This window comes from Panthera leo, chromosome F2 (genome assembly GCF_018350215.1).
Source record: "Panthera leo isolate Ple1 chromosome F2, P.leo_Ple1_pat1.1, whole genome shotgun sequence".
In the NCBI taxonomy this organism is placed as follows: Eukaryota; Metazoa; Chordata; class Mammalia; order Carnivora; family Felidae; genus Panthera; species Panthera leo.
Window position 1 is genome coordinate 51,136,962 of NC_056695.1, and position 14,864 is coordinate 51,151,825.

Below are 14,864 nucleotides of genomic sequence, written 5' to 3' on the forward strand. Positions count from 1 at the left end.
TCTGGATTTGTACAATGTTTCTTACACTTACTAGCTGTCAGACATGTGACCATTTAACCACAAAAAACCTTATGGGTAACTCGCATACCTATACATATATTGTGTAAATTATGTGTAATACACATACATATATTGTTAAAAGTGTACCTACCTCATAGTCTTTTGAAAGGATTACATGACCTAATGCTCAGTGATCACCTAGCATGTCTCCTGACATGTTAGTGCTTAACCAGTGTTAGAAAATAGATGACAAAAATCGTAATATTTGTTGTAGTTTGTTCAATGGGTAGGTAGCAGTGTGGGAGTTCTTTCTCTCCACGGCTCTGACATTGAGATGACTCAATGTGTGTGGGTCCCTTCACTCTCAGTTTCTAGTTTCTCAGAAAGGGAGTATTACCAGCCCAGTTAGGGTCAAGTATCCACCCTAGAGTCGATTAGGATGGCCAAAAGGACAGAGCCATGTGATACTGTTATAAGGGCAGGAGCCCATGTTTCAGGACCATTCCCATCAAAAGCAGGAAAAATTGAGAACACAATAGCCAACCCAAGCATTGCTGAGTGCTGTTACTGTGTTAAAATGTTGATTTCAGGTAGCAGTCCAGCATTTTATTTGTTATTAGTAGGACCCATTCCTACTTAATGTTCTATTAATGACCTGAAGGAGGTCACCTATTAACTTTTACAGTTGTTGCCAAATTGTGGGTTGGTATAGAGAGGGTTGCAGAATAAAAGAATGAGGAAAACAAGGTTAGACTAAATTTTACACTAATGAATTAAAGAATCAGGTTAAAACAATTATAAAACACAAAGGGTAGTAGTAGCATTAGAGAGAAAAGTAGAAGGCAGTTTAGACTGTTATAGAATGGTGAGAAGGTTTAATTTTCCAATTAGCTTGGGATATTGTTTTGCTTATATAAATATGGTTGTTCCTGGTGTTCTAGAAAATTACTTCAAATAAAATCATGAAGCTAAATTGTGAAACAACTCAGTGAGAAGCAGGAAGCAACCCAGTGATTCAACCTGTTTTATTTATTAATATTTAAACAAATCAACTCTGTTCAATCTTCTGTCTTTCAAACATTTCATAGATTAATTCACGTGTTCAAGACATGTATTTGAATTCAAAAACACTCTTACCAGAAAAGTAAATAGTCACAATATGAACCCCAAACTGTGATTTTATTTCATCAATGCAGAATTATTTTATGTCAACAGATAAATTCTTGAAAGTTGTGAAAATTTCAATAAGGATTAAAAATTATATTTTTCAAGGATAAACTTGAATTTAGGCAATTCAGATCAGAATGGTAAGAAAGGCCCACAGCTAATATCATCCTCAATGGGGAAAAACTGAGAGCTTTCTCCCTGAGATCAGGAACATGACAGGGATGTCCACTCTCACCACTGTTGTTGAACACCGTTGGAAGTCCTAGCCTCAGCAATCAGGCAACAAAATGAAGTAAAAGGCATCCAAATGGGCAAAGAAGTCATCAAACTTTCACTCTTTGCAGATGACATGGTAGTCTACGTGGAAAGCCCAAAGGACTCCACCAAAAAACTTCTAGAACTTATCCATGAATTCAGCAAAGTTGCAGGATGTAAAATAAATGTACAGAAATTGATTGTATTTATATACACCAATTATGAATCAACAGAAGGAGATATTGATCCTATTTACAATTGCACCAAGAACAATGGAAAACCTAGGAATAATCCTAACCAAAGAGGGAAAAGATCTGTATGCTGAAAACTGTAGAAAGCTTATGAAAGAAATTGAAGAAGACACAAAGAAATGGAAAAACATTACATGATCATGGATTGGAAGAATATTGTTAAAGTGTTGATACTACTCAAAGCATTCTACACATTCACTGCAATCCCAGTCAAAATAGCACCAGTATTCTTCTCAGTGCTAGAACAAATGATCCTAAAATTGGTATGGAACCACAAACGACCCTGAATAGCCAAATGTTGAAAAAGAAAACCAAAGCTAGAGGCATCACAATCTCAGACTTTAGCTTGTACTACAAAGCTGTAATCAACAAGACAGTATGGTATTAACACAAAAACAGACCAGTGAAATAGAATAGAGAACCCAGAATTGGACCCACAAATGTATGGCCAACTAATCTTTGACAAAGCAGGAAAGAGTATCCAATGGAAACAAGACAGTCTCTTTAGCAAATGGTGCTGGGAGAACTGGACAGCAACATGCAGAAGAATGGAACTGGACCACTTTCTTACACCATACACAAAAAATAAATTCAAAAAGAGTAAAGGACCTAAATGTGAGACAGGAAATCATCAAAACCCCAGAGGAGAAAGCAGGCAGCAACCTCCTTGACCTTGGCCACAGCAACTTCTTACTTGACACGTCTCTGAAGTCAGGGGAAATAAAAGCAAAAATGAACTATTGGGACCTCATCAAGATCAAAAGCATCTGCACAGCAAAGGAAACAATCAACAAAACTAAAAGGCAACCGACAGAACGGGAGAAGATATTTGCAAATGACATATCGGATAAAGGGTTAGTATCCAAAATCTATAAAGAACTTACTAAACTGAACACCCACAAAAACAAAGAATCCAGTGAAGAAAAGGGCAGAAGACATGAATAGACATTTTTCCGAAGAAGACATCTAGATGGCTAATAGACACATGAAAAGATGCTCAACATGTCTCATCATCAGGGAAATACAAATCAAAACCACACTGAGATACCACCTTACACCAGTCAGAGTGGCTAAAATTAACAACTCAGGAAATAGATGTCGGTGAAGATGAGGAAAAAGGGGAACCCTCTTGCACTGTTGGGAATGCAAACTGGTACAGCCACTCTGGAAAACAGGGTGGAGTTTCCTCATAATATTAAAAATAGAATTACCCTATGGCCCAGCAGTAGCACTTACAAGGAATTTATCCAAAGGATACAGAAGTGCTAATTCATAGGGGTACATATACCCCAGTGTCTATAGCAGTACTATCAACAATAACCAAATTATGGAATTATGGAAAGAGCCCAAATGTCCATCAACTGATGAATGGATAAAAAAGATGTGGTGTATACACACACACACACACCACACACACACAATGGAATACTACTCGGCAATGAAAAAGAATGCAATCTTGCCATTTGCAACAACGTGAATCGAACTGGAGGGTATTATGCTAAGTGAAATAAGTGAGTCATAGAAAGACAGATATCATATGTTTTCACTCATATGTGGAATTTGAGAAACTTAACAGAAGACCATGGGGGAAGAGAAGGAAAAAAAAATAGTTATAACCAAAGAGGGAAGCAAACCATAAGTGACTCTTAAATACAGAGAACAAACTGAGGGTTGATGGGGGTGGGGAAGTGGGGAAAATGAGTGATGCGCATTGAGGAGGGCACTTGTTGGGATGAGCACTGGGTGCTGTATGTAAGTGATGAATCACGGGAACCTACTCCTGAAGCCAAGAGCACACTTATATATAGTGTATGTTAGCTAACTTGACAATAAATTTTATATAAATAAATAAATAAATAAATAGTGCTAAGCAGAATTACATGCAGAAGAGAGCATTATGAGGGCAGGAGGCAGGCTTTTAACTGTAAAAATCTTATGAGCTGGAGGACCTCTGGAGATCATCAAGAATCCTTTTTGCAAACTAACATTATTTCGTTTTGGAATCAATCCCATTATTTGAGGGCTCGAACCCATCTTTCCAACACAAAAATACCTGTTACGTGATACAGAGTAGGCTGTAGTCCTGTTTCCACAACCTATGGCCATGGATGAGACCACTGCCGCTGATTTATGGGCTTTACCGAGAAAGTGACGTGATGAACAACCAGTTGATTGCCAAGTCCCTTCTAGGTTAGAAAATCCTCTGGAGCCCTGGCTCTCCTAGCAGGATGGAGGAATATCTCAACTACACATACACACACACACACACACACACACAGAATTGTGTATCTATATTATAGCTTGGCAATTGGCCATGATAATTCAGTGACTGGTAAATACAGCTAAAATGGTTTGTTAATGTCAAACAGAATATAAACAATATGGACACACTTAAAAAACATAAGTAAGTGTAAAAACTCATTTTGTACAGACTGAAGTCAAGCATTTTAAAATGAGATCAAACAATCATCTTGGTCATGGATTTATGGAGTTTGTGTAATTACAGACTGTAAATAATAATAAATACTGATTTAGCATTTCTTCTCTATTCAACACATTGCTAATTGTGCTTCATTCTCTTACACAGCTCTGCACTCCCATTTTATATTAGAGGAAAATGAAGCACAGGGAGGTTCAGTAGTTTGCCCTAGACCACGTTAGGAGAGAAGAAGCTGCTATCAGAATCCAGGCAGTTTGTCTTCAGAACCTATGGTCTTCACTTCATATCCTATGATTATTCAGAATATACTTAACCAAATTAAAATAACACACAATCCAAACAATATGCCTGAAAGTCTTGGCAAAAATACCTTTTGGCATTTATCCCCGAACTGCAGTTGAGCACTTTGATCTCTTCTTTTACACCATATTCAATCTAAAGGTCATTGGAAAACTGTGTGTTAAAGCATGCTAAATTTACCCAGAAAATTATCCAAAAGTCGATTGTTAATGCAATGCCGGTCTCCAGTTTTGTTGCAACCAAGGTCTTTTGCTGTCAGTATTACAGACCTCAAATTGGTGACTCACACATCCAACCTGATTACAACTCAATCTCATTCAGCCGCTCTGGATCCTGGAAACTGTGCCCAGATGCTCAGCTAGTATTCAGTCGTGACTTGAATGGCCAAGTGGTTCACTGAGGAAAATCGGATAGAAAAGAAATTCATTGAAAAAAAATATTAATTCAGAACTTCAGTGCAATTTTCTTGAAAGACAGTATCAGCTGCTACACATCTCTGTGATTCTCAAGGGTCAAAACAGTTTCCTACATTTCCCTAATCTTCAGATTGGTGAGACTATGGAAGGATTTTGGTCAGTTTCCTTTCCTACAAAATCAGAAACATCTCAAACTCCAGTGAATCATGGAGTCTAAAACCTGAGTCATAGCTTCTAAGTAATACTGAACAGAATACAGTTCAAACACAATGGAAGGAAATAGATACAGATACAGATTTAGATATGGTTATAAATCGCATAACATGTTTGAACTGAAAAAGTTCTACAGGACTTACAGGATTCCTAATATTTGTTTTTAGCTGCAGAAATGTTCTATTAAATAAAACCATGGCCTCTATAAAGCAAGTTCTTAAAGACTCCTTCATTACTGTCTTTCTACCCCATTGCATGCCTTCCTTCTGGTAGAGTGATTATTAATGCAATTGGCCAGATTAGTGTATGTTTGCTAATGAGCCAAATCATGTGTCTTGCTCTCACTTTCTCTTCTCCATCCTATGAATCTATTGCTGTTCATTTGGGCAGCTCTCAGGCATTTGCTTCTGATCAGTTCCTCTCCTCTTTGCTGGAGTGTGCAAAGTTTTATTCAGGCTAAAGGGAAGGTAGAATGCCTATTGTTCCAAACCACATTATCTGTCAGTGTTCTGCATAATGATTTAGGGGAAGAGCCTACTAAAAGTTAAGCTGCTTTGCTTTATTTTACGAGTGTCCTTGTAGGAACATGTGGGAAGATGTTTCTCTGATTTGGATCCTTGATTTTCTGAAGGTCCTGGCCAATATACCTTTGACCAAGACAGCTTTAACATTTCCTTCAGCTTGACTAAACTTTAGACAGGCTTTTTCTGCTCTATGCCTCGACCTCTCTTTTTTTTTTTTCTTCTTGGAGCATTTACTTTAGTGAACTTGTAATTGTAAATTCTTTTTCTGTCCCTTTGAGATGTAAATCTTTTTAAAAGCCTCTAGCCAGTTTTACAGCCCAGAAATGTCTTTCTTAAGTCTCTGGAAGCCATCTCTTTGAAATGTAAACATGAAAGGAGGGGGCGCCTGGGTGGCTCAGTCAGTTAAGCTTCCGACTTTGGCTCAGGTCGTCGGCTCAGGTCGTGATCTCACAGTTCCTGAGTTCGAGCCCCGCGTCGGCGGGCTCTGTGCTGACAGCGCAGAGCCTGGAGCCTATTTCAGATTCTGTGTCTCCCTCTCTCTCTCTGACATTCCCCCATTCATGCTCTGTCTCTCTCTGTCTCAAAAGTAAATAAACGTTAAAAAAAAATTAAAAAGAAAGGAGATAACATCCCTCTCTCCCACTCTCAGTGGTGAACACAAATGGTCTAAATGCAGAGGAAAACATTTATTTGCAAACTCAGGAATAACTCAGTTGTGCTCAACCCCCTCCCATTGATCAACCTCTGGAGTGGTTGTCCTTCAGTAGTTTTCCGCCAGCCCACTTCCGTGGTTAAAAACCGTCCAGAGTTTTGTTTCAGTGGAGTTGGGTTCAGTTTCTCTCTCCTATTGCATTACCCTGAATACAGTTTAATTTTGTCCTTTGCAACTTTGGTGTTAACATCATCTAACAAACAGTGTAAACCTTACATTGTCTTGTGCTGCTTTGACTTCTTCGAAGATGGGGTGGTCTCAACCAGTCCCAGATTTTCCCTGGAAGTAACCTAGAAGAAATTTCGTAAACTCTAGAACTACATAGAACATAATTTGGAAACTGCCAAAGAGTTTTTTTTTAATTTTTAATGGTTATTTATTTTTGAGAGAGAGAGAGAGAGAGCATGAGTGGGTGAGAGGCAGAGAAAGGGAGACACAGAATCCGAAGCAGGGACCAGGCTCCGAGGTGCCAGCACAGAGCCCGATGTGGGGCTCAAACCCATGAACTGCGAGATCATGACCTGAGCAAAGTCAGGCGCTTAACGTATTGAGCCACCCAGGTGCCCCAAAGAGATTTTTAGAAAATATTTATTTACTTATTTATTTTGAGTGAGAGAGGGCTTGCACAAGCAAGGGAGGGACAGAGAGAGAGAGAGAGAGAGAGAGAGAGAGAATCCCAAGTAGGCTTCACGCTGTCAGTGCAGACCCCAAAACCCAATCCTGTTGCAGGATTTTTTACCTCAATACCTGGGATTTGTTGTCTCGCTGCTTCCAAGAAGGAAGGGGTAGACACAAAGTAAAATGAGCGACAGGCAAAAGTTTACGAGATTAGAAAGTAACAATGGTAGGAAAGCTTTCTTCACAGAGAGGGGATATTTGAAAGTGAATGCCCACAGCAATAGGCAAGGGTCCTTGTTTTATCAGGTCACCTCCTGCCCCCCCCCTCCCCCTTGTTCCTTCTCAGGTTGTACCCTTATTGGCTGGATAGTTCTAGGTGCCGGGTTGTCCGTTCCTGATTGGCTCATTTCCATTGTATGAGGGGTGGTCTATGGCCACACCATTCCTTGTGGGTCATACATTTTACGGTCTACTACTCATTTTTAGTCAGGTCTTTTGTCAAATTCCTGAGGGAAACCCGAGGGGGAGTAGGTGATATCTGCTACATGCTTAAGTGGAGCCTTTGCTGTGGTCAGACACTTCCAGCATTGTTCCAAAATATGTGTCTTTCCCCCCCTGGGGACCTCAGGTCCTAATGCTTTCCCCCTCTACCTATTTTATTCAATTTTCCCCTATCATAATGGGAGGCTGGATCTCACGAGTGGTGGGATGATGACCTGAGCCAAAATCGAGAGTCAGATGCTTAACTGACCAGGCACCCAGGCGCCCTGAGAAAGGAGAGATTTACCGGAGTTCTCCTACTGCCACCCCAACTCCACATCCCAGGCTAATATCAGCTCCACTACAGAACTACCTTTGCCATACATCTTCTGCTCTCTGGATCTGGGGCCGTTTCTTATAGATACCACATTCCTCCAGCCTCTTCCTGGCTTGGTTTCCATTCCAGTCGACTCCGTTTTCATAATATGGACACTCCACAGAACAAATGGTCACGATTGAAACGTTGAAGGTGTCAAAGGTAATATAGCATTGCTCTGGGAATCGGCCGAAAGTAGGATTTCAATTCTCTGAGTGGCTCTGTTGAGCATGTTGAGCCACAGGCCTAGTGGTATCTTTTTACACGAATTGATTTACTGGAGGGAGGGAGAAGAGGGATCACTGTTTCTGGATAAGTGGAGAACAGCATGGTACCTCTTCCTTGAACTGGTCCAGGATATCTTCCCAAGTTCTAGAGAGAAACTGTGGGAAGACTCAAGGAAAAATAGGGCCTCTGAGGATATAAGACTCACTAATTTGTAATGAAATATTGTTCATGAAAAAGTGTGACAACGTGGGAACACAAGTCCGTGAAACTGGAGTTATTACTCTTAATATAATAATAACGTAAAAAAGACCGGAAGAAACTCAGTTCTAGTGGTAACCCGCAATTATTCTACTGAACATCTGGGGAAACAATTTTTTTTAAATAATGATCCTTGACTTGTATGATTTGACCTTTAATAAGCCATAGAAATAAGGTTTCTGTGTGTGTAGAGTAATAGGAAGTAGGGAAGAGAGGCAAATGAAAATTAATAGGAATTCAAGTGTATTTGTACATGGAGGTTACTTCCTCCTTTGCTAGCATTTTTGGAATACCAGTATTTCCAGTTAAAAATGTGGGGACATAATGCTGTCTGCATTTACTTCCTGGACACGTGGATATGCATGATGCCATCTACTGAAACTATAGTGGATGGACTCTAAGCCACCCCCACGATCTCTGTCTCCTGCTGTCCATGCCCTCTATCTCCTCCAGTTAAGTGTAGCACGTCTGGCTTGCTTCTAACCAATAGAATATGGCAAAAATGATAGGATGTTACTTCCATGATTATGTTACGTTATAGAAAACTCTACTACCTTGTAATCCTCTAGAGTGATTCTGGTTTAAAGAAATAAATAGCCATGTTGGGAAAGGCACTTGGCAAGAAACAGCAGGCAGCCTCTGGGAACTTTCCAGAGCCTCTAGAAGCTGAGGGTGTCCTCCAGCTGAGAGCCAGAAAGAAGGCAGACCTCCCCACCCCGCCACCCCCCAGTACTTTTTCTGCAAGGAAATGAATCCCGCCAACAACCCTAGTGACTTGGAAGTGAATTCTTCCCCATGCAGCCCTCAGAGTAAGAAAGTAACCTGGCTACATCTTGGTGGTAGCCTTATAAGACCCTGCCTGAGCAAAGGAACCAGCTGAGATGTAGCTGTACTTCTGACCCACAGAGATTATGAGGTGGTAAAGGTGTAGTCTTATTTTAAGCCGCTAAGTTTTTATTAGTTTGCTTCGCAGCAAGGAAAGAAAGGTACAGGAATTGAGCAGTTCTGCTGTAGAGAATTCTGTTAATGAAATATCTCTAAAACTTATTTGGGAGGGGTAAATTACATTTGGCTAAGAGTTTACAGCTGAATATTTAGTACCTAGCGCAGTGCTTAGAACACGTGGGGCACAAGTGCTCGGGTGAACGCAGGAGTGAATACGCGCATGCATGGATGGGCACACACCAGCAATCCTTTCTATCCTCAGTAAGGATGCTCACTGATACAAGTTACTCTTCCTGGGTAATTTTTGATGTCCTATAGTTTCCTATTGTATCATAAATTCTAGTGACTCCCAAATATGCTTCTAGTGATCTTTTTCAGTATTTGAAGTGCTCCCCTGGGTCATCTCACAGGTATTTCAAACCTAACACTCCCCCAAAGGAAATCTTTCTGCCACCTCCATAACACTGTCCACCTGATCACACAAAACAAACCCCAGGAATGATGACAGTCAGACTTCACTCTCTCCCATACCTCTCCTGTTCATTTGTTCACCAAGTCATATTGGCTGCAATCCCTGACAGCCTAGCTAACTGCTTACTCTATATCCGAGCCCGAGCAACTTAGGGAGAAAATATACAGCTTTGCTCTCTGGTCTCATTTTAAATTCTTACTTGTCTCATGCATATGGGCTTTAGGGGTCATCATAAATCAAGTGTGGTCTTCACACACAGAATTAGAGGAGCCCTTCCTCCAGTCCTCTTCTCTCCAGGATTTCCCCTCTGCCAAGCTGGAGGTTGGTGGTGATTGCTGTGGTTCTTTCCCTGTTTCCTCTTTCCTCCAGCCAGAAAGATAGTGGTCTTTCCACCGGTTTTAGCCTCCTCGGTTGTGGTCCACCATCAGTGCAAAATTACAAATAATTTAAAAAAATCACCTTTGTGTCTGCCTCTTCTCCAAGTTTAGATTCCTCTTCCATATCTACTTGCTCTGACTTCCTCTTCAGAATCATTAGATAGTGGGCGTTCTGTTGTTTTGGTTTTTTCATGTTTTGTTCAGAGTTTTACAATTATTATCAATAAGCGGGTTGGCTTATTTTACCAGGCTGGAAGTAGAGCTCTAAGAGATTTTTGAAATCTTAATTATATATGGGTTTTAATTTTTCCTATGTTGTCATGTATTTCTAGCCTAACTGTATTTTATTTAAAATGAGTGTTCCACATAAATTTCTAGTTTTCTAAACAGATTGAGCTATACTTATTGCCTTATAAAACATTAATTTCATAAAATGATTACCGAAAAGAAAACATATTCTATTTAATATATACAGAGAAGTAGTCTCATCCTTATTTATATTTTGTCTACTAGGTCTGTCAAAGACTAGGTCTGTCAAAGGTCTGTCAAAGACTGAGAAAAGTAAATATAAGTAATCAACTATCACTGTGCTTATCTCCCCTTATGTTTCCAAAGATTTTGCTTTATATATTTTATACAATATTTTTTGAAGCATAAAGGCCTATGGTACGTATATCTCCATGGTGAATTTGACCTTTTATCAGTTATCATATATAATTTTCTTTGCTTTTGATCTTCTGCAACTTAATTTCTTTTTGTTTCCATTTACTTGGAATATATATGACTAGGACTTCCTTGTGTGTGTTGTTTTGATTTGCTTTCATTTATTTTTAAAGTAGAACATTGGCCAAATGCGTATAGCTGTGTGTTCCATCTTCACAGCTGACATCTTTTTATATTAATCAGTGGCATCTTTTATTAGAACGGTTATTATTAAACAATTTTTTTGTATTACAGTTTATTTAATGTTATTTTCATTATCCACCTTTTATTATTTCCTTATCCTAGTTCTTAGAAAGAGCTTGATTTGTTTATTTTCTGCTTTGTCACTTGGAAAGTATATATTATAGCTTTAAATAACTTTAAATAATATTTTTGATTTATATTCTTTCTAAATGGCAACGTTATCTAATGAATCTCTTCCTTAATGGGATATGAAGATATTAGAATATTTAATCTTACCATTTTTCAGCTACTTCCTTCTTGGGGATTTGTCACCCTATATGATAGGATTTTGGTCTCCATCATGCTGTTATCTTATGCAAATTTTCTTCTTCACAAGTTTTATAGAGAGATAAATATTTTATACACACAAACACACATATATATGTAAAACAAGTCTTATAGAGAAAAAGATGGGAATTATATATATGTTCATATATATGTGTGTGTGTCTATATATATATATATATATATATATATATATATATATATATATATATAAAGTTTGTAATCATAACCATTTAGCTTTAATTCTGTGTTCAAATATATACAGAGCTGGGGCACCTGGGTGGCTCAGTGGGTTAAGCATCTGACTTCGCCTCAGGTCATGACCTCGCGGTTCGTGGTTTCGAGTCCCACGTTTGGGCTCTGTGCTGACAGCTCAGAGCCTGGAGCCTGCTTCAGATTCTGTGTCTCCCTCTCCATCTGACCCTCCCCCATTCATGCTCTCTCTCTCTCAAAAATAAATAAATGTTAGAGAATTTAAAAAATATCATATATATAGAGCTGAACTTTCATGAAGTTTACATTTTTACTTTTCATTGCACTAAATTATATATTCAAGTAGATTTATCAGGAAATATATGGATTCTATATTACTGAATGTTTACATAATGGACAACCTCTCTGTTGTCTTTGCATCAGTAAGACTGTACGGAACCCAGTTATAAACATATTCCTTACAAATTGTTCCATTTTCATCTCACAGCTCTTATTGCTCATGATTTAAAGATAGACTAATCTCTTCACTTGTAGGTATTCTCTTCCTGGTCTAGATATTTGGAGAATTCTTTCTTTATTTTGAGAGATCAATATCATCCAGGTATTTCTGAGCACTACTTGTCTTTAATACATTTTTCTCCATGGGATAAGCCCTGTTAATCTGTGGTTTCAGGTCCTCATTCAATGGTTTACCTTACTTTTGAATTTTCGTCTGTTGCACATGTTCTTGTTCCATATTCAAGCATGACCATTATCTCGCAGATGGATTTCCATTATTATGTGTAATTTGGATTATCATCTATTAAATCACATTCTTTGAACTGTGTGATATTTTCATCTGTCCTCCATTCAGAGGCTCTTATACTGTTACTTTTCTTTCCTGCTTGCAGTGCAGTTTTAAGATCATCAATGCCATTTTTCTCCTTAACTTATTTCATGGTAATTTCCCTTTTATTCCAGTCCATTTCTTTATCATTTTATTATTATCTCTCATCTCACAGAGTTGATGTTTTCTTTAATTTCCTTTAAGAAGGTGACGTTATTCAATGTTTTATTATCTGAAGAAAAAAATCTTCTTTGAACATATACTTTTTATCAATGAAACATAGCATACTATTTATGCTTGCCTTTCTTTATTTCCTTTCATAATTACTGCATACAGGCCTTATTTTTCTTTTGTTCATTTTTAAGTGTGACTCTTTCTACCTGGATCTGTCATTTATTCTTAAATATTGATAACTGACATAACCAAGCTGTCTTATTTCCTTGGGGGTCCATTTGGGTTTTTGTTTTGTTTTGTTTTGTTTTTAAATATTTATTTATTTTGAGAGAGTGTGTGCAAGCAGGGGAGGGGTAGAGAGAAAGAGGGAGAGAGAGACCCCAAGCAGGCTCTGTGCTATCAGGCACAGAGCTCAATCCCACAAACTGTGAGACGAAATCAAGACTCTGACACTTAATGAGTGAATCACCCAGGCACCGCCCCCCCCTCCTCCCACCTCCTTGGGGTCCATTTGAATTCTCCTGTTACAATTTGACTGGGGCTTGGATATTTGGGCACTAAGGAGAGGGAAGATGAGGTGGCATTGTGGACAGTCACAGGAAGGATACGTTAACTGTGTCTTCCATCCGAATGTATTAACAAGGAGGAGTTTGAGGGTTCTTTGCCTGATACAGCTGCCCACTCTTTCTTTTCCATGTTTGGTTCACAACTACACCAATGAGTCTCCCAAAGGAGAGAGACAATGGCAAGTCTCTCCAGTCCATTGCTATGCCTTGAAGAGCAGCACTTCAAATAAGATATTCTGCACATTTTCCCTGGCCTGCCGATGTGCCTTACTTTGCTGGCAAGTGGTGTGATAAGTCTTCAACACTTTCACAGTGTGTGGGAGGGATACATGATAAATCCATGTCATGGACTAAGTGTTCAAAACACAATGGAGATTAAATAAGGATCAATGGGAGAATAAACAAAAATTTTGTTTAACAGAGAGCTAACAAAATTCAAAGTGTATGTGCATGAAATGGAGTTCTACTTTTTAAAAAATTATTACTTACATGTGGGAAGAATAACGAAAATGAGACATACATTAGGATTATGTGTTATGAAACTCTTATGAAGTGGTAAGTATTTTCACACACACCAAAAGAAGCTTTTACTGAAAAAAAGTTATTTTTGTATGATGCCTCATTTCAACTTTATTTTTATAATTATCAGAATAAATAAACATATCACAGCTTTGAACAGTTAAGACACATTTTAAAATTCTTGTATATTATGAGAACTCCACAACTCTTACTAGCTATTATGTGTCATGATGGAAGTTTTTAGTTATTTTTGGACAGTGATTATAATACTTCATCTGTGTTACTTGGTAGTTTAAAAAACATCAACAGGGGAAAAAACCTGTCTATTCTGATTTATATATACTCAATTGTTGATATTGGAATGGAACCTGTCTTCCATTCATTTTCTTTATGTCCGCCAACACAGATAGGGCTAAAAGTCTTATCTTCTGGAGGGGTCTGGGTAGAAGGGAAGAGTAGAATGAGATAGGAAAACAGCAGTAGTAAATGAAGAGGTGTAAGTTGAGTCTTCATGCCCACTATAATCTGTCCCCCATAGCCTCAGTATGGAGCCGACTTTGACAACCGGAAACTTTATGAGATCCCTTCTGTAATCTTAAGAGTTTCCAAGAGTTTCCCAGAATTGCTCCCATCAATATTTAAGCTAAAAGACAGAACTACCACCAGGTGGCACTAAATCATAAACAGGAAATGGACTGATTGGGATGTAGTTTCTTGGAGGCTAGCTGAGTTCACCCCAGTCAGTTCATTAACCTTGAAAAATTGCAGCTCCTTATTTTATGCAGTTTAATCATGTTGTATCTTACACATTGCCTTATTGCAGAAGTGTAAGGTACTTTCCCAAACATAATCTCATTTGCTATAACCACCCTAAGAAGTGGGCCAAGTTGGTGTATGATTGTCCCTTTGATTGAGGAAATTGAGGCACAGAGACCAAATGTGACATTGAATAAAACGACACATAGTAATATTGATTGCTGATTTTTTTAATTCAAAAATTAATTTTTAAATGGAAGTCTTTGAATTATTTTACTATAAAATCCCTGAATAAAGTATTACATATTAACTCAGGTAAATGGTTTCCATGGAAGCCACTACAATACAGCTCAAATACGTTGTTCTCTTGCCATGCAACATCCAACAGATAAGATGTCAAGGTCAGAACAGCTGCTAGTTTTATGCCCTTTATACTGTGTACCTCAAATAGCAGCTGTCTAAATCAAGCTATCGGCATCATGAGAATACTATGTCATCAGCTCAGAGGAGGAAGCTTGTCTTACTGTTAGCTATCTATAGTGAACAGA